Raw genomic sequence first — 19,673 nt, forward strand, 5'->3', positions numbered from 1 at the left:
AGGTATAATTACTTTTATTCAATTAATGAGTGTGTTTAATCTTCAATAATTCATAAACAATTTTTGATGAGTCCAAAATTGGCAAACCAAATTCTGTTAATCTTGTTAAATTATGCCATGTTTATTAATAATACTAGGGTTTATGAAATGCTTACTGAGGATTAATAAGTTGTTAAAATGGTTTCAATCTTTAAACATTTCATAATTGGTTAGTCCATAAATTGAGTTGTGTAAATCCTGTTAGTGGGTTCCTTGTTCACTCAAAAGAGTTACCCTCTTGTTAAGTATAGTTAACTTTCTTTTGGATTTAACCTTAGAGTAAGCTTAATCAATCTAGGAAGTTGTCAAATGTTAAACAATAATTCAGATAAGGAAATCCCTAAGGCTTTTAACTCATGGCATAAGTGCATTGCATCTCCACTGCTGTCTTGCAGTAAAGCATCTTTCATTGCATGTCATTCATATTCATTACATTGCACGCGTGATTCTTTTAGGGAACTTCGAACCGGCGAACGAGGCGAACGAGGCTGTCCCCGGAGGTTCCCGCAGTGGTGATCTTGACTCGGGTAACTGTGAGCAGCAGCTAGGGCAGCAAGGCAAGCATCTATCATATTGCACCGTGTCAAATTGAAATCTAATATGTTATCTACGCTTATGTATACATTGCATGTGTCGGGTACCGAGTTGGGTAGAACCTATGCCTATGCATTCTCCCATTTTGGTCACGTGCCGTGTTGTTCCTAGGAGCCTAGTGGAGTCATCGAGGTCTACTTATAGTTCGCTATGCTTAGTGGTACTTAGGCTTTCCGGTAGAAGTCGACGACGGCGTCCACCGTTGTCGCGAGCCTAGGGCTTATTACTTGTTCACACTTGTGGTTGTGTTGAGGATGAGTCGGTTTGGTGAGTGGTGAGTTGAGACGAGGTGTGGGCGGTGTTAGGGGTGTCATCTGCTCACGAGGAGTCCTCAGGCAGTTCGGGAAGGGAACCCGGACACCGTAGACCGCTTGCACCGGTTAAGCACCGATCATCGGTGTAGTCGGCTTTAGCACTTACCTTACTCACCACATGCTGATATAATGGTAGGCGAGCCGATTACCTTCGCAGACGTGGTCATGTGGGCCTCGTCATAGACGGTGTGAGTCCGGTTTGAGTCCGGGCTTTTAGCGGTATTAGTTTGCTCGAGGAGTAGTTCTAATACCGCCTCGCCGAGCTATGGTTGATCCATATGGTTGGGCCTGGTTGGGAAAGGTTGTCACGGGTACCCCCTTGTGCGCATCTTAGCGGGTGGCACAAGCCGTATGGTCCCTGTGTCATGTGGGTCCAGGAGTATCCCCCTGCAGGGTGTATAATCAATTCGAACTGCCGCGCTCTCGGTCATGAGCATCGCTATCGCTTATCTCCACCGAGCGACCATATTTTGGTCGTAGAGTTTCGATGTGGGTTGTAGTATGGTTGGTTTGGGTGGTTTGGTCGGTATGTGGTCGGTGGTTTGGTGGTAATGGTTTACTTTTATACACTTGTTTGCTTACATATCTGTTGTGATCGGTTGGTTGGCAGAGTTTGAGTCGGTGGTTGGTTGAGTCAGTTGCTTACACCTAGAGTCTAGGTTGCTTACCGCTTAATGAACTTAAACATGTTTTAATCCTTGCTACAGCTTTAAATGCATGATCCTTGGAGTCGAGAATATATATATACTCATACTGTGTAAGACTTGCTAGTACCTTCGTACTAAGGGTGCTGCCCTTAAGTTGCTTTCAGGTTCACAGGTTGGCGAGGAAGAGGCAGTTTTTGGCTACTTTTTGCCTGCCGATCCGGGTGGCGGGCAGGGGTAGCACATTCTACTCCAAACTCCGGCGCTTTTGGTATGGAGCCTAAGGGCATCCGGCTTCATACTCTTTTGTTGTATAGGTTTCTCTTCCGCTGCGTAGTTGTTGTTGTTCCTCTTTTGTTGTAAATTGTGTAAGCAGTTGCATGTTTAATAATTGTAATTCAGTTTAATTACTTGCTCTCTATTAAACTGTGTTGGGATATTTGAGTTGGAAGGCATGTGTTCCGATCCTGGGCACAAAACACGTGCCGGGACTACCGGAATGGTATTCTGATTAATCGTCGAGGTTGTGATTATGAATAATGATCCTCCTGATGATTAATTAGAATTCCATTTGGACGGTTCCTCACATCGGGGCATCCGACCACTTCAGGGGCCTTACGGTCTCTTCGCTCGGGGTCGCCGAGCACACCTCGCGCCGCATGGTCTTGACACTACGGCGAGAGGAGGGTGTGTGCGCACCTCCGTCGATGAAGGCGACGGTGTGCTCGGGTTCCTGGAAGCCGAGCTCTGGGTTGTTGGGGGCAGGTCCGTCGTCGCCACCCCTGCGGGGCTCCTCGCGGTCCCTTTGGCGCTGCTCGATGAGGCCCTTGACCGTGCGGCACTCCGTGAGGTCATGCCACCTGGTCTAGTGGATCGAGCACCACTTCCCTGGCTCAGGCCCCGCGGGAGCGGGGGCCCTTGCCGAAGCGGGAGCCCTTGCGGGAACCGGAGCCCTAGGAGGGGCTCGGGCCGGAGCCCTCGCGGGCGCAGACCGTCTGTCGGTGACCACCCGACGAACTTGCCGGCGGTCGGGTTCCTGGGCCGGCCCACGGGCGGGGCCCTGGGCTGGCTCGACGGGGACAGCCTCGCGCCTCCTTCTCTTTTTCTTTTCCCGCCTGTCAGATTGGGAAGGACCTGGCTAATCGGCGGTGGGATGCTCAGGGCACGGAACATGCCATGCCTGAGCCTCCGCCGCCTTGGCGCACTTGTCGGCCAGCGCGAAAAGCTCCGCGGTGGTTTCGACCTCGTGCATGCCTAGCTTCTCGAGCATCCGCTCGTCACGGACGCCCTGCCAGAACGCGACAATGATAGCGTGGGGGGTTATTCGCGGGATGGTGTTGCGGACCTGGCTGAAGCGCTGGATAAAGCACCGTAGCATCTCCCCCTCCTACTGCTTGACGGCGTGGAGGTCGCACTCCAGGCTGGGGCGCGTAAATGTGCCCTGAAAGTTAGCCACAAACTAGTGGCAAAGATCATCCCAGGAGCTGATAGACTCTGGGGTTAAGTTCATAAGCCAAGAGCAGGCAGAGCCCCTCAAGGCGACATGAAAGTAGTTGACCATCACCTTCTCACTGCCGCCAGCCACTTGGACAGCGGTGGTGTATATCTGGAGGAACTCGACGGGGTCGATGGACCCGTCGTACTTCTCCGGTAGTTCGGGGCGGAACTTGGTGGGCCATTTGACCCAGCGGAGCTCACTGGTGAAGGCACGGCAACCGGTGCCGTACCCTGCGGTGCGGGCAGCGCCCTTGGGCGGTGAACGTCGGTGAGACAGGGAGCCCCGGCGATCATGAGCTGGCTTGGAGGAGGCCTGATCCTCGGCTTCAGCCTCTTGCCGGGTCTCCCGCTGGCACTCGAGGGTAACACACGCGTCTTTGATGCCCCTCCGCTCGTTGAGGTGCAAGCAGAGGTCCTGGGCTCCGGTAGTGGCCAGGGGGGCAGCGCTCCGCTTGGAGGCCCCTCGGCCAGTACGACCGCCACCTGATGATGGGCCGGTCTTAGCTGCGCCGCACTGTGAGGTAGCGCGGGAACTTTCGGCCAGCACCTAGTGGTGGGCCGTGTCAACTAGGGCGGCTACTTCCTGGAGCCAGTGGCCTTTCGGGGTTTCCCCCGCCGCCTGGATTGGCAGGTGTCTGAGGAGAGCGTGCGCCGCAAGCAGCGTTCTCCCGGGAGTAGCCTCGCCGAAGGCGAGCCTATGCCGGAGAGGCGCCCGGCACTGTCCAGACGCGGACCTGGCAGCAGGAGTTTCGGCCACCTGCCAGGGGTTGGATGGTGCACCGGCGATAGCGGCGGCTGCCCCGCTGGGCCCAGCGCCATGGTCCCCCTGAGAGGGGAACGCCGTGTGTGCAGATCGTTGCTACTGCTGGGACGCAGCAGCGACTGGGGCCTCCTGAGCGAGGGGCTCCATTTCCTCACTGGAGCTGGAGCCAGAGCGCTGGAGACGATGACCGCCGGCCATTTTTCCTGCAGGAGAAAACAAATAAACAAATTCAGGGATGCTTCCCCCTACCTAGCGCGCCAGCTGTCGGAGGGTTAACTCCTGTCACAGGGATCCTGAGGGACCTCTTTTTAGAGATTCGGCCGGGGGGATGATTCTGAATATGTTTGCCGGAGAAATAAATGGATATGAATGGGATGGCTGGCGGGGTGGAACGATCTAGTCCGGAATGAAGTAAATGCACTAGGGTTTAGACAGGTTCGGGCCGCATGGAGGCGTAACACACTACTCCTGTATGGATACTATAAATGCCCTGAGAATGTCCCTCCCCAATTGGTCTATCTTAGAGCCTAGGGCTCCTTGTTCTTCGGTCTGTGGGTATCTGTGGGCTTTGGGTGCTCTTTGACTTCTCGATCTTCTCTACTTCCTCAACTGCTTCAACCGTGCCGAGCTTGCCGAGAGATTGTTTAACTTGTCCAGAGCCTTTCTTCCTTTTTTTTGTCCGTGCTGCCGGCTACTTTAAATACCCGTCGGCAGTAGCGTGCCCCGAATGGGAGGGCACGAGTTCCAAGGCACCATAAATGGAAAGGGCGTCATCATAGCCTCTGTACGAAGTGACTAGGGGTTGAAAGCGCGCCCCGCGCCCGGTCATCTGTCGCCATAAATGCACTAGCAACGGGCGCCGTGGAGAGGGCCCACCGGGCAGCCGCAGAGCAGCCCGACGTGGCCGCCCTGTCTTGTTCTCCTGCCACAGCAGCACGGCGGACGGAACGCCTCGGCCCTTACGACGTTACCCCGAGACGTGCCGGATGGCATGGGATGGGACCCGTGCATTTAATATCCCCACGCCCTTCTGCCAGAATGTGACAGGAACTGACACCAAGCGTGGCGTGAGCAGTTGGAGGTGACAGGCCAGGCACGCTCTTAAATGCGGCCTCGGGCCTTTGACTGGCTGACACCTCATCACTGGACCCCTGTGGGGACTGCTGTCAAGGGGCTTCCTGGGTCGTCGGGGAACCGAGTGCTCGGGGGTCACTATTCACCTCCCCGAGCACTCTCTCCCGAGAGTGCCCTTCCTTGGTCCTCGGGGAACCGAGTGCTTGGGGGCTACTGTTCACCTCTCCGAGCACTCTCTCCCGGGCATGCTTGTACGGATCTTCGGGGGACCGAGTGCTCGAGGGCCGCTGCACGCAGCTCCGAGCACTCTCTCCCGGAACTTCCTTCAGCGGGCTCTTGGGGTACTCGGGTGCCCGGGAGGCTACTGCTCGTAGCCCTAGGCACACCCCTCCCGGTACTTGGTCTTCACAGATTATCGGGGAACCTGGGTACTCGGGGACCCCGAGCGCCCTCTCCCGGGACTTAGCCTTTTTCACCTTGCGAAGGAGACTCCACGGGATGACGCCACGTGGCGGATTGCTGGCCTAGCCTCGGGATTCGGGGACCCCTGGTTCCTGGTTCACCGACAAATATGTATACCAAAAATTAGATGTATTTGATATATGAGGTGCTGAATATAGGTTACAGTGCCATATTCGACACTGTATATGCTGAATATGGCATGTACCAGCTGCAGTACTTTGATGCTATCATTTTATGCCAGGAACTTCATGACTCGGTATAGGCCATATTCGGCAAACGGAATACCAAATACATCTGATTTTTGAAAAGTGCCAAATATGTACTATAGTGTCATATTGTAAAGTCAACTTTTTCGCATATGAGGTGTCGAATATGGCTGGTTTGCGTTTTTTAATTTACGGTACACCAAAAGTCAATTTTCGGTAAATAAGGTACCGAATATAGATGCTAAAATTATAAATACGATGATTTGTTGTCTATTTCAACAATATGATCACGTATGTTGTTTAATTTTGAATTTTAACCCTTCAAATACACGTTTTATCGTTTAAAAAAACAAAATATACGTTTGGGACAACCGTGCGGTATCAAAAGTAGCTTCACAGTATCATAATTTTGTTGTACTTCATCAAAATATTCGAGTAAAACATACTAGGTCAAAGCTACATTTCGAAAATCGTATGTAGTCATGACAGAGAGTAAGTCCCTTTTAACTCACCAGCTTGAATGATCAAATGCCTGTGATCATTGGAAAAGTTGTCAATCAGCATATCTGGTCACCAAGAGCGAGTTGCGATCATGCATGTCTTCGTTGTAAACTTTAGATTTTACCTGCCACCTGAATTCACATGAGTCGATCACATACAACATTAGCCAGGCAGAGGGGCTCACCATGTGGTCCCCGAACCTGAACATCTATAGGGACCCACGGTGGGGCCGCGGCCAGGAGACCCCCGGCGAGGACCCCGCGGTGGCCAGCAGGTACGCCTCCGCCGCCTTCGTCCGGGTCTTGAGGGGAGCAACAGCAACACGAAGGCGGCAGCGCCGCCAGTGCTGCAGACCTCAGCGTGCTGCAAGCACGCCACGGTGTACGACCTGGGGGACTGGAAGGGCGCGTCGCGGTACAGCTTCATGGCCAAGGTGACATCGCAGGACCTGGCGGACACGTTCAACCCGACATTCCAGAGCTGGGTGGTGGATGGGAAGGCCAGCTGCATCATGTGCGCCTACACGTCTATCAACTGCGTGCCGGCGCGCGCCAACGATGACATGCTCACCAAGACCGTAAGGGGGAGTTGGGGCCTGGACGGGTGAGGCGTCGATTGGCGTCGCTCACTTGTATCTAACGGCGAGTGCTCATGCCCCCGAGTTTCTTTTGGTCTTTCTTTGCCATGTAGGTCGCCGCGGACCGCGACGCGGCCGATGGCCATCATGCGCAACGCACAGTTCTACCACCCGACGACGGACGGCACCGTCGCGGTCTTGCTCAAGGCTGGTACGTCGCTTATCATCTCTGGGTCATCTTTGATCTTCGCTTATATATGTCCTCTGTTTTTCTGCTTGATCATACTGCACTATAACGTTTCTGGGTGACAAATAGCAACCGCTAAGTTCATTCCCCTAGCCAATTTGTAGGATTGGACATAGACTACGGCCCCGACATCCAACAGTACGCGACGGCCGCGATCCAGAAAGGGAAGCTGACGTAGCAGGACGTCGACAAGGCCATCAAGAACCTCTTCGCCACCCGCATGCGGCTCGGCCACTTCGATGGCGACCCCAAGACCAATTTGTACGGCGGCCTAGGTGCTGCCCACATCAGCACGCCGGAGCACAAGAACCTCGCGCTCGAGGCGGCGCTAGACGGCATCGTCCTGCTCAAGAACAACACAGGCATCCTCCCACTCAAACGGACGGTGGTCCGCCGTCGTCATTGGCCACAACACCAACGACGTTCTGGCCCTCATCGGCAACTACTGGGGCCCACCGTGCGACCCGATGACACCTCTGAAGGGGATCCAGGGGCACGTAGGATTGACAATAACGATTAGAGAAAGATGAATATATATCTGAATATTTTTTTAAAAATAGATGAATTTCTCTTATTATTATCCAATACATCTTAAGAATAAAACGTAACACAAAACACAGAGCTCAATCTAGAATATCCGACTAGAACAGAAAAAAACTCAAAGAATTCAAAAACCAAACTTTAAGATGTAATCAAATATGGGTCTTATGGATAGAATCGAACACTATGTTGTATAGCAAACTAATTTATAACCCATTCTCACACAAAGTTTAGAACTTGCGAAGAAATATTCAAAAATCAAAGAAAAGATCACTGGTTAAAAAATTTCTCTAAGTTGATGATCTAGAGGCAAGAGAGTTCAAGACCCAAGAGTATACACTCGTATGTGATTTTTATGCTGCTAGCAATAAGAAGAATGACTTCATATGGTGCTGAAAATTCAGCCCAAATTCTAAAATGAAAAAAATAAAACACCGAAAATTTGCAAACTTGTAAGGGAACCAATTGAGGGAAACTAGAAGGGAAGGAATTCAAGCATATGCAAAAACAATAACTTCATTACTCAAAGGGGTCAATCTTATTTTAAGCGGATTACAAAAAAAATTTACTCAAAACTCTCAACTAATATATAGGCTAAATACTCATTCTTCCTCACTCACCTCTAAGACCCTAGCACTAGGCTACCAAATGAGTGGCATAATATGCTCAAATGGCTAGTTCATCCTCTCTCATATAGGCATAGGAATTTGACCCTTAAGTTTTCTAATTTGTTCATAAAATATTCATATCTTGTAGTACACTCGTACCTATCACTGAGGGTAATTTAGTTCATTTTCTTCTTCATTCATGAAACGGCATTGGCGCTTTTACGACTTAGCTTCGCCTTGATGCAAGCTTTATGATGGTGCCACGTACTTCTCTAGCTTTCACATACTCTTGAGGCCAAACTGCAAAACCCTAGCACACTTCTAAAAACGTGACTAGTCGTCACCAGGTTCCACCTGAAGCAAGTGCTTCGATGATGACGTGTGTCCTTCGTCTTACAATCTTGATCACTGACAAGTTTCTCCCGCTCCCGATCCCTCAGGCCACCTTGTTACTTACACCAGCATACCCTTCGCTTGACTTTGTCACCATACCGTCTTCATCTTTTGTTCCATGCTTTGCTTGACCTCTATGTGTACAACTAGGATCACCCTTGACTTCGCTCGACACTCCTTGATTGTCCGCCACAAAGCACTCGCTTAGCCCAGATCACCCGCCATCGACCGCTAAATTGCATCCGTCACCTTCATACCATAAAACAAGTATACACATTTCTCTACACACCAAAACAACTCCAGATTAACACAAATCAAAAACTTCAATTCATAGCATATCTTACAGAAAACATGAACATCGAATGTTCCGGTGTGTTCTACTCCTGAACATCGGATGACCCGGTGAGTGTAGCACTTTCTGTTCTAGAAAAACTTTGCTCTCTGTAAGAAAAGGTCTGGTGAAACTTCTGGTGATCTCATGTCCATCACCGGATAATCCGACGTGTGCCAGTCCACTGAACCACCCATCTGCAACCTCTCTGCAATAAAAGGTCATACGCGTTCTCCGGTGTTGAAGCAAGAGATTGTCTTGCCCCAGTAAGTATGGTAAGGGTTTCTTCTAAGGAGAAGACTCTAGCTTGGAGATGAAGTTTAAGAGGGAGGAACACCACAAATGTATTGATAGTAGAAAAATAGATCAGTCTAGGGGGAGTATCACAATGTGATTTTGTTTTTGTACACCTCTATGTCCTATGGGTTGCCCCTTGTGTTATGTTGAGCGTTCTCCTTGTGACCTGTCCCTGCCCAGATGACCATGACAGCCTATTTATTGGGTTATACATAGCTTAGTACACAAGTTATCATGATGTACAAATATCTAGGACCTAATCGAATTACTGGGCTTTATCCTGGATAACTACTTTTTAACGTATATAGAAGATAAATATCTACCATCGTAGCTATTGTGGTGCCTGCCCCCTGAGGGGTGAGCCGGTCGCCAAATGCGGCCCGGCGCTGCTCTGCCGGGGGTGTCAGGACAACTTTTATTGCACTGGAGTGTTAGGATAAGCATCACCTGCACCGGTATTAATCGTTCATCACCTCGGGTCAGGTCGGTTGTAGGGGGTTGTCCTTTCTTCCCTGATATTATCTCCGATGACCTGCTGCATCTTTAGGCTTCGGAAGGCCGCACAGGCACCGGAGGGGTGACCCGAAGGGGTCTGCAGCCTCCGGGGGCAGGCCTCTTGCTGAGAGTCCAGAGGTCGAAGTCTCCGGAGGGGCTTGCTGTAGCTCCAAGCTTTGGGAAGGCCACATACGTAAGGGAGAGATGGCCCAAAGGGGCCCGTAGCCTCTGAAAGTCGGGCCTCCTGCTGACGATTTGGAGGTCGAAGGCTCTGGAGAGACCTTTGATAGCAATCCTCAACCATTGTCCTCAAGCAGGTCTATTTTCCCCCAACATCCAGTATTCACAAACTCAGCACCGTACCATCCGGCGTATATATTCAAACTTGGCACCAAAAATCTCCTCTGTGTAGAAAATAATTCGGCGCTCTCTAAGTCCATCGCCGGACCATCCGTTGTTTGCTTCCATTTAGCACTAAAAATACTCTAGTGCTCACTTCACCGTAACACCGGAGTATCCGGTGTGGTCAAAAACTCACACACTGGATGTTCTGGTGAGGCATAATTTTTTGCACTTTGAAACAGTCTGCTCCAATTCAAACTTTGGTTAGCCATAAACAAGATCACACACAGACAAGCTCATGCTAACCAAAATCATTTCAAATCCAATGTTATCAATGACTCATCATTTGTAAACTAAGGCACATTTCAACTTGGTTTCTCAATCTCCTCCTTGATGAGTGCATTGACAACCCTGAAAACATGAAGATTTTGATTTGAAGAATTGAAGCACGTCCAAGTGACCAAAACTCAAGAAAGAGAAAGAACCATGTCACTTGGCATTAGAAAGATTGCAAAAGGCCAAAGACAGGCAAAAACAAGCCACAAACCTCAAAAGAGCAAGAAAAACTCAACTACCCAAAAACACATTCTCCTCTTTGATGATTGCACATTTTCCATTTTCTTTTTTTGTCATTTCTAGATAAATGCAATTTTCTCGCCTTTTGTTGGATATTTGTGCATATTCCCCCCCCCCCCCCCCCGCTCTCGCAATGCAAACATAAAGAATACAAGACAATGCCAAAGATGTGTAAATGAAATACAAGCCTACAAAGCTTCACATATAGATCACAAAACACCTTTAAGGACTAGAGATGTTAAAGCACTATGAGGAGTAAATAATATAACTCAAAGGTGCACAAAGTCTCGAAGTGAGTTCATGTCACAAGCACCAGGAGTGAAGCAAGTTTTGATCATGTTGTTCAATTATCCAAAATATGTCACCACAAAAAATTCAACAGTTTCATGATCAGTGCAAAATTAGAGAAACTAGTGTTATGTCAAGTTCAAATTAGGCAGCCAAGTTTAACTCAACGAGCTATGCAAACACCCACATATCAATCCAAGCCTTAGTTTGATAACATGAAAAAGAACATTCTTAGCACATTAAAAAGCACAAGTTAACTTTCTCATTTGGTCATTTAATTATCCTCAGGTGAGCTTTAAGTAACCTTGGGTGCACTTCTTTGGCAAACCACATGAAGCCTTAAGCCACTGTATTGGATTCAACTTTAGCTCAAAACTTGATCATTCATTTTATTAACTCAATATATGATTCAAGATATGCAATTTTTCACAACGCCAAAACAAGTTGTGTCTTTACAACATAAAAGAGCACATGCTCTTCCAAGGGTTAATCATGGGCTAAACACTTATATAGACAAAGGTCAAGGACCCCCAATCCGCTGAACTGAACAAAGCGACCTAGCACAAGCTTTTTACAGAACTAGTCTTAATTAAGCATTGATCAATCTAAAGTAAATACTCAAGGATGATAAGTGATTATGTTCACATTTCAAGTTCATTCTTAGAAAAACCAATCTTGCTCAATAGATTCTGTGCCATGTTTCAATGAGAGACTAAGCTTGCACAAATTGTTATGCATCCATTACACTTAGCATAAATTCATAACTAGTACAAAAAAATGCAAAGAACATATAAGCGAAGCTTGCTAACATGATTATCTTATAAAATGCTATGCAATGAAATGCACTAAAAGTAATATAGAGTATGTACATAGGCAACTCCCCCTTATACAATACCATAAGGATGACACACCCCTAAGCTCTCCACTCAAATAGGCAAATCTGGTTGCATCAAGAGACTTGGTGAAAATGTCGGTTATCTGGTGTTGGGTATCTATGTAACTCAGCTCAATATCTCCCTTCTTATTGTGGTCTCTTAGAAAGTGGAATCTCACATCTATGTGTTTGGTTCTGGAGTGTTGAACTGGGTTATTGGCTAATCTTATGGAATTGGTGTTGTTATACAAAAGTGGCACACTCCTGAAATTCAACCCAAAATCTCTCAAAGTAGCAACCATCCATAAAATCTAAGAGCAACAGCTAGCAGTAGCTACATATTTAGCTTCAGTAGTAGATTACGCAACGCTAGGCTGTTTGTGAGAAGACCAATACACAAGAGAAGTACCCAAGAAGTGGCAAGTACCAGAGGTACTTTTCTTGTTAATTCTACAACCAGCAAAATCCAAATCCAAAAAACCTTGAAGAAACAGTGAAGAGGAAGCATAAAACCAAAGCCCATACTCGAGAGTGTGCTTGAGGTACCTCAGAATGCGTTTTACCGCTTGGTTGTGAGACATCCTCGGTGAAGCCTGGAAGCAAGCGCAGAAGCAAATGGCGAAGTGGATGTCAGGTCTTATCATCGTCAAGTACAGGAGAGAGCCGATCATGCTCCTGCACTCCTGCTGCTCCACCTCATCGCCACCTTCATCTGGATCAAGCACGTCGAGGTAGCCATCGGTGTTGTCAAGCGCTTCACATCACTCATGTCGAACTTCTTCAGTAAATCCTTGGTATACTTCATCTAGTGGATGAGTGTATCTTGCTTGCATTGTTTGGTTTCAGCCCAAGTAAGAAGTTGAGCTCGCCCATCATTGACATCTTGAACTCCGTGTTCATAGTTTCTGCAAACTTGGGCACAAGAGCATGATAAGAACTACCAAAGATGATATCATCCACATATATCTGAATAAGAAATCATTGCCATGCCTGAGAGGGAATAAAGTTTTATCAACTGATCCCATCACATACCTATGCTATAGCAAGAAAGACCTAAACTTATCGTAACAAACTCTAGGTACCTGCTTAAGCCTATACAAAGCCTTTCTAAGCTTGAAAACTCTATGTGGGTATTTAGGGTGCTCAAAGCCCAGGGGTTGCCCAATATAGACCTCTTCCTGAATGAAACCATTAAGAAATGCACTCTTCACATCCATTTGGTACAACTTAAAACCTCTAGATGCCGCAAATGCAAGGAGCATCCTTATGGCTTCTAATTTAGATAACGGTGCGAAGGTCTCTCCAAAGTCTATCCCCTCTACCTGAGTGAATCCTTGAGCCACTAATCTAGCCTTGTTTCTCACTACAGACCCATCCTCCCCCTATTTGTTTTTGAAAACTCATTTTGTGCCAATGGTGTGAATATTAGGGGGTGGCTCTACAAGGACCCAAACTTGGCTTCTGTCAAAATTTTCAAGCTCTTTGTGCATGGCATTGGCCCAACTTGAATCAGATAAATCATGTCCAACATCATAGTGCTCAAAAGAAGCAACGGATGCAAAATTAGTAAAATGAGCATGAGAAGCAGATTTGAACCTTGTTACCCTCTCATTGATGTCACCGATCATTGTTTGTGGAGAGTGTTACCACTGAATGTGTTGAGGGGCCTCACGTTGTGAGTGTATCTCACCCTCAAACACTGTTGGAAGTAGAGGCTGCAGGACCATCTGCTGGAGTCGAAGAAGTAGGAGCCAGATCTGGAGTAGGTGCAGTCGAGAGAAGTAGTGGATCATCCTCGTTATCATCAAGAGTTGGAAGATCGCCATCTACAAAGATGCTCTCTCTTATCTCTTGATCACCTACCCACTTAAAGACAGAACTAGCACAATGGGTTGACTCATCAAAAGTCACATCATAGAATTCCATGATTGTGTTAGTATCAAGATTGTAAACCCTGTAAGCATGACTATAAATAGAATACCCTAAGAAAAAGCCATCGAAAGAACACGACTCGAACTTGTCAAGATTGCTACGCATTAGGGTGAAGCATCGACACCCGAAAACTCTTAAATGTGAAACCTTCGGCTTCCTCCCAAAACACAACTCATAAGAATTTAAATTCAAGATCGAGCGCAAGAAAATTCGATTGAAGATGTAGCACACCATGTTAATGACCTCAGCCCAAAACTTCCTAGGACTCCTCTGCTCATCAAGCATCATCCTATCCATCTCCACCAAAGTGCAATTCTTTCTCTCAACCACACCATTCTGCTGAGGAATGTGTGGGGCAGAAAATTGATACTCAGTGCCATGCTTAAGACAGAAAGCATCAAAGAGATAGTTCTTGAACTTGGTGCCATTATCACTACGAATTGCTTTCAATGCATTAGGGGGTTCTTTGAAAAATCTCAAAGCCAAGCTCCAAAAGTGTAAAAACACTTCATCCTTGCTCATAAGAAAGAAGATCCAAGAGTAGCAAGAGAAGTCATCAACAATGAAAAGAACATACCACTTCCCGCCCACCGAACGAACCCGAGAAGAACCAATAGTATCCATATGGAGAATTTCTCCCGGCCATTCAATCATCACCAAATTGACTAGTGGGTGGGAGGCAGCAATAATCTTACCATACAGACAAGGAGCACAAACAAGATTCTTCTCAAACTTGAGTTGAGGCAATCCTCAGATGAAGCCTATGGCACTCAAACGAGTAAGGAAATAAAAGCTCACGTCCCCTAGTCTCTTATGCCACATCCAAAGCTCATAAGAAGGTTGAAAAATCAAACATTGAGAAGAACCAAAAGACATAGAAAAATTAGCTCCAAAAACTCTCCCAACTCGAGAAATCTTGCAAATCAAAGTGCTAGAAGAATTGAACTCGAGAAGTATAATGTTTGAAATGCACTTCCAAGTCCTCATCCAACATTTGAGATACACAGAGAAGGTTGTATCCCAAATGCTCCACCAAAACTACATTCTTAGAGTGAAACTCTCATTCACCCTTTTCATACCTTTGAATTTCACCCTTCCTTTCCGATCATCTCCAAATGTGACGTACTCGTGTCGCTTCACGGGGGTGAGGCTGAAAAACCATGATGAATCTCCAATCTTGTGGCATGAACAACCGGAGTCAATGAGCCACTTGTTCTCTGCCTGCCACCTAAATATGCGAGGAATAGAAGTTAGATGGCTCTATACTAGGGTTAGTCATAAACCTCCTGGGAATCCAGTACTAGGTCATCCGACCTAAAGCAGAAATAATAAGTGCATACAACTTAACACCAACACGCTGGGGGCGAGTACCACGATGAGAAAAACGATTCCATCAAAGTGTTGGAACCCAAAGCCTTTTACACATGAACCAAAACCATATGAGTCATGGTAAAATCCACACCAGGCAACACCTCTAGGAAGAGACTGAAAAGCGCTAGGAACTTGTGAGTGGAAGCGAGGAAAAGGCTTATGTACACCAATAGAGGGGCGGTACATGTCTCGGGTGCTCCACTCTCACTCACATCGCTCATCTCTCCTATAGTGAAAGAAAAACCCAACCAAGTGACCCTCTCTCTCTCGCAGTAAGTGCAGCAGTAGCATCTCTCAGGAACTCGTCTGTCGGTCACTCGGGGATCTCTCACAGCACTCTCGCATCTTAGGTTGTGGAGCTCTCTTAGGTTGTGGTGCGGATTTCTTCTTTTGTGGGTTGAGGAATGTGTTTCTTGATGGGTTGTGGTGTGGCATTGATTTTGGACTTCTCAGCTTCTAGTTAGTAGGTGTGGTGAACATAGTCTTACTCTCCCCACTGTATGACACCCTCTCAAAACCCAACCCAAGCTAGGTCTGGTACCTTACCGTTTGTCGGCAACTAGGTAATTGGCAGTATAAGTCGCAACTTGGTTGAATGGCTATTCTTTTGCATATGTTGGAATGAGGCATGGCTTGGGTTCTACTACCTACTAGCTTGCCAAGATATAACCTTAGACTTAAGGTTTTGCATCTCTAGCATCGAGGCTTACACCATCGACTCGCTGGTGGGGTCTTGCCTGGCGCACGTTGGATGGTATTTTTGGGTAAGAGTACAACTTTTAAGCTAATTTTCATACTTTACTATTGAACAATGATAAAGATTAAGTAAATCTACCTACTGCTAGGCAAAAGCGCATCCTAGGTTTTATTGTACTCTGTTGCTGCCTATTAGTTATCTCTCGCAGAGACTTCTTAATAGGTAGGCTAGCTATTTCCAAGGTATGCTGATTTTGCAATATAAATATAAACTAGCTAGATAAGCTATTGCTAGGTGGCTGTAGACGGACGTACCTTTGCAAAAATGGAGCCTTTGCCATAAGGTTGGGGGCCAGGGAGCCTTCACAATCTAAAGGTGCTGGAAGGGTTGGCTCCCCTGACAGGGGTGGTCTGATGAAAGGTTGGGCTACATGGGAGTCTGAAGTATCCGGAGCCCCATTGACTGAGCCCGGTACTCCTTTGGTATGGCAAACCTCTCAAATGTCGAACCCATCTCGGGAGGTCAGTGGGGGGTCCCACCCCTATGGGGGCCCAGGTGGGGCTGCTTGTGCATCTTAGTCCCCATCACTGGGGAATTGAACCATTGGTGGTGGAGCCAGAGGTGACCCTGTGGGCCATGTTGGGCTTAGTAAGATCCGACCTCTTACCCAGCGGCCTGCTATAGCCTCACGACCACTTGGTCACCTATTGCCAGCTTTTCCTCCTACCAGGTGTCCTGTTGTTCTCCCGAGGTATTCCTCCTGGAAGGTTATGAGGGTCCAATAGTGATCGGTACTATGGCCATGTCCGGCCCCGTGCAAGATGCAATGGTATTCTTCTGGTAGTGTCAGAGCCTATGGTCGGTGCCCCTGGTGCTAGCGACATCTGCACATATCAGAGCTTGTGGTCCCCCTGGAACTTCCTTCCACCCATGGGAGGCGAGGAGGTTGCCAGGTGACCAAGTTCTCAGAGGACACTGGCTCGATAGAGGTGCTTGGGATGTCACTGTCGGAAGCATCTTGGGGCTGAGCCAAGGAATGCGTGCCCTTGAGCTCAAGTGCCCAGAACCATTAAAGGGCTGCCTATCTTGCAACGGCCTTGGAGGCAGCCTCCTGGAGTGCGGTGATGTCCTTACCACTCCACTACTAGAAAGCTTCTACGTCGGTTCGAGCTTTTGTGCCAACCCAGGCTATCAAGTCGATGTTGGCCGGAGGGCTACCACTTTGCCCAGCTGTGAAGCGGGTGGCGGCACATAGGGTGCCTGGTCGTAGCTGCCATGTGTAGTCATGCATGGGAGTAGCGATAGAAGCGGCTGCTTGCGCTAGCGCCTTGGTGGTCCTTGGTGGGGTCCAACCTCTCCTTGTACTTCTATGTTTAGATCCCCACGGACAAGTGCGGTGTGGGCTCACTCACAGGAGTGGCTCAAGCTTGGAGCAGAAGTGGAGAGGGAGGAACACCAAATATGTTGATGGTAAAAAGGATCTGTATTTATAGGGCTATCCAGGGTATAAATATATAGGTATGCCCTTACAACAATACAAATATCATAGTATGCTATGGGTCTAGAGCCGGTTGAATCATAGAACATGGGTCTAGGTTGGATACCTTTGCCCCTAACTTGGAAGATATTATCTACTATGGTGATATAGTGATGCTAGTGGCCCTAAAGGCATGGTATTCTATCAGTCGCTTATTGCAGTGTTGCAGTGCCAGGATGTTACGATGGCCTCCACTTGTGTCGCATTAAATGTATGTCACCTCCTTGCAGGTGGAGGATGGCTGGTGGGCCCACTCTGGTTGATCTTTTTCCAAGGTTTGATGGCCCCTTCCTGTGGGATTTGGGGAACCCACCTAGGCTTCAGGAGACGGGGGCCTTTGGGAGGCCAGGGATCCGGGAGACTAGGGTTGTGGGAGGCTGTGACTTCAGGAGACTAAGGCTTCGGTAGGTTGTGGATTTGGGAGACTGTGGCTCCAGGTGACTGGGGCTTCGAGAGGTTGTTTCTCTGGGAGACTAGGGCTCCGGAAGGATATGGATTCGGGAGACTGGGGCTCCTGGAGGTTGTGGCTCTAGGAGGCAATGGCTCCAGGAAACTAGGTCTCTAGGAGGTCGGGGCTCCAGGAGACTGGGGCTTCTGGAGGCCAAGTCTTCAGGAGGCTATGGTTTTGGGAGGCTGAGTCTTCGAGAGACTATAGCTCTAGGAAACTAGGGCTCCTAGAGGCTATGGCTCTGGGAGACTGGGGTTCCAGGAAGCTATGGCTTTGGGAGACTATGGCTCTGGGAGGCCAGCGGGACCAGGGCATCAGGGGTCCTCAGAGACGACCTCCAACCTCCTCCGGAGGATGGCTTTCTTCTCTTGTCTTGGGGGATAGCCGAAGGGGCCTATGGCCCCTGGAAGCCAGGCTTTCTCTTTTGGATCTAGAGCCCAAGGGCTCCAGAGGTGCTTTTGGTGGTGACCTTTTAGCAATGTCTGCGGGCTGGGGTATTTCCCCCAACAGAGAGCAAGACAGTGCCTACGACTTTCTTTGTCACTGATGTGCAAGGTAACTACATTGTATTACTAGGCCATGATTGGGTTCCTGCAAATTGTTGTGTACCTTTTAGTGTGCACCAATTCTTGATTCAATGGGTAGATGATAAAGTAGAGGTTGTACATGCGGATACATCGGCTTTTGTTGCTTTAGCCTATGCTTAGGTAGATTGGTAGCATAGGAATGTTCAATGTTTATCCGGTATAGACCTTTCGAGTTATGATTTTCTTGGTGTTACTAGGGATGGTTTTGTTCCGTATCTATACAACCAATTTCTTCATCTCGGCTTAGCAATGTAATGTTATAAATGGATAAACAAAGTAATTTAGAGTGGTTGTAACATCGTGTGGAACAATATTGGTCAAAAAAGAACAATACTTGTGAAACTATTGATGATTTTGATGAGGTAGAAAAGCTAGGGCAAGGTTTTTCATTGAACGAACCATTAGAAGAGGTAGATATGGGAGATGGTACTGTTCCTAGGCTGACATTTGTGGATAAAAACATGCATGATGTCCAAACAGGCAAAATGGTTGCATTGCTTAAGGAATATATCGATTGTTTTGCTTGGGAATATCATGAGATGCCGAGACTTAGCCATGAGCTTGTAGAGAATTGACTTCCCATAAAATCTGGTTTTAGACCTCACAAACAACCGGTTAGAAAGTTTAATCCTAACACATATGGGCGAATCAAAGAAGAAATATGCCAGTTGCTCACTGTGGCGTTTGTTCATCCTTGTATGTATGATGGATGGATATCAAACATTTTCCTGGTTCAGCAGAAAAACACCGGTAAGTTGAGAGTATGCCCCTAGATATTTAAATAAAGCTACTCCTAAAGATGAATATCCAATGCCTATCGCCGAAATGTTGATTAATTATGCTTCGGGTCATAGAGTCATTAGTTTTTTGGATGGAAACATGGGTTATAATCAAATATTTATGGCAGAAGAAGACATGTCTAAGTCGGTTTTTCATTGTCTAGGTTTTGTTGGTTTATTTCAGTGGGTTGTCATGACATTTGGTTTAAAGAATGCTGTTGCTACTTATCAAAGAGCTATGAATTTGATGTTTCATGATTTTTTTGGTGTCATTTTAGAAATTTATATTGATGATATTATTGTCAGATCGGATGCTATGGATAGTCATTTAGCCGATTTGCATTTAGCTTTTGAGAAAATGCATCGGCATGGTTTAAAGATGAACCCACTTAAATGTTCTTTTTGGCATATCGATGGGTAAATTTTTAGGTTTCATAATACATGAAAGAGGCATAGAGATAGATCCCAATAAGATAGCATGTATAGACAAATTAGGGGTGCCACAATCAAAGACAGATGTTCAAAAATTACTAGGAAAAGTCAATTACTTGAGGCGGTTCATATCTAACTTATTCGACAAAGTTAGTGCTTTTACTCCTACACTTAGGTTAAAGATAGAAGCCAATTTTACTTGGGGGCAGAACAACAAAAAGCATTTGA

The 19,673-nt window shown here is 47.3% G+C and overlaps 1 pseudogene; it reads left to right on the forward strand.

Moving 5' to 3' along the window:
- The window catches only part of LOC133886335 (probable beta-D-xylosidase 7), a 29,909-nt pseudogene extending 22,461 nt beyond the window's left edge, over positions 1–7,448 (forward strand).
- Positions 7,449–19,673: the final 12,225 nt, after the last annotated feature.

The sequence above is a fragment of the Phragmites australis genome, chromosome 12 (assembly GCF_958298935.1).
Source record: "Phragmites australis chromosome 12, lpPhrAust1.1, whole genome shotgun sequence".
Classification (NCBI taxonomy): domain Eukaryota; kingdom Viridiplantae; phylum Streptophyta; class Magnoliopsida; order Poales; family Poaceae; genus Phragmites; species Phragmites australis.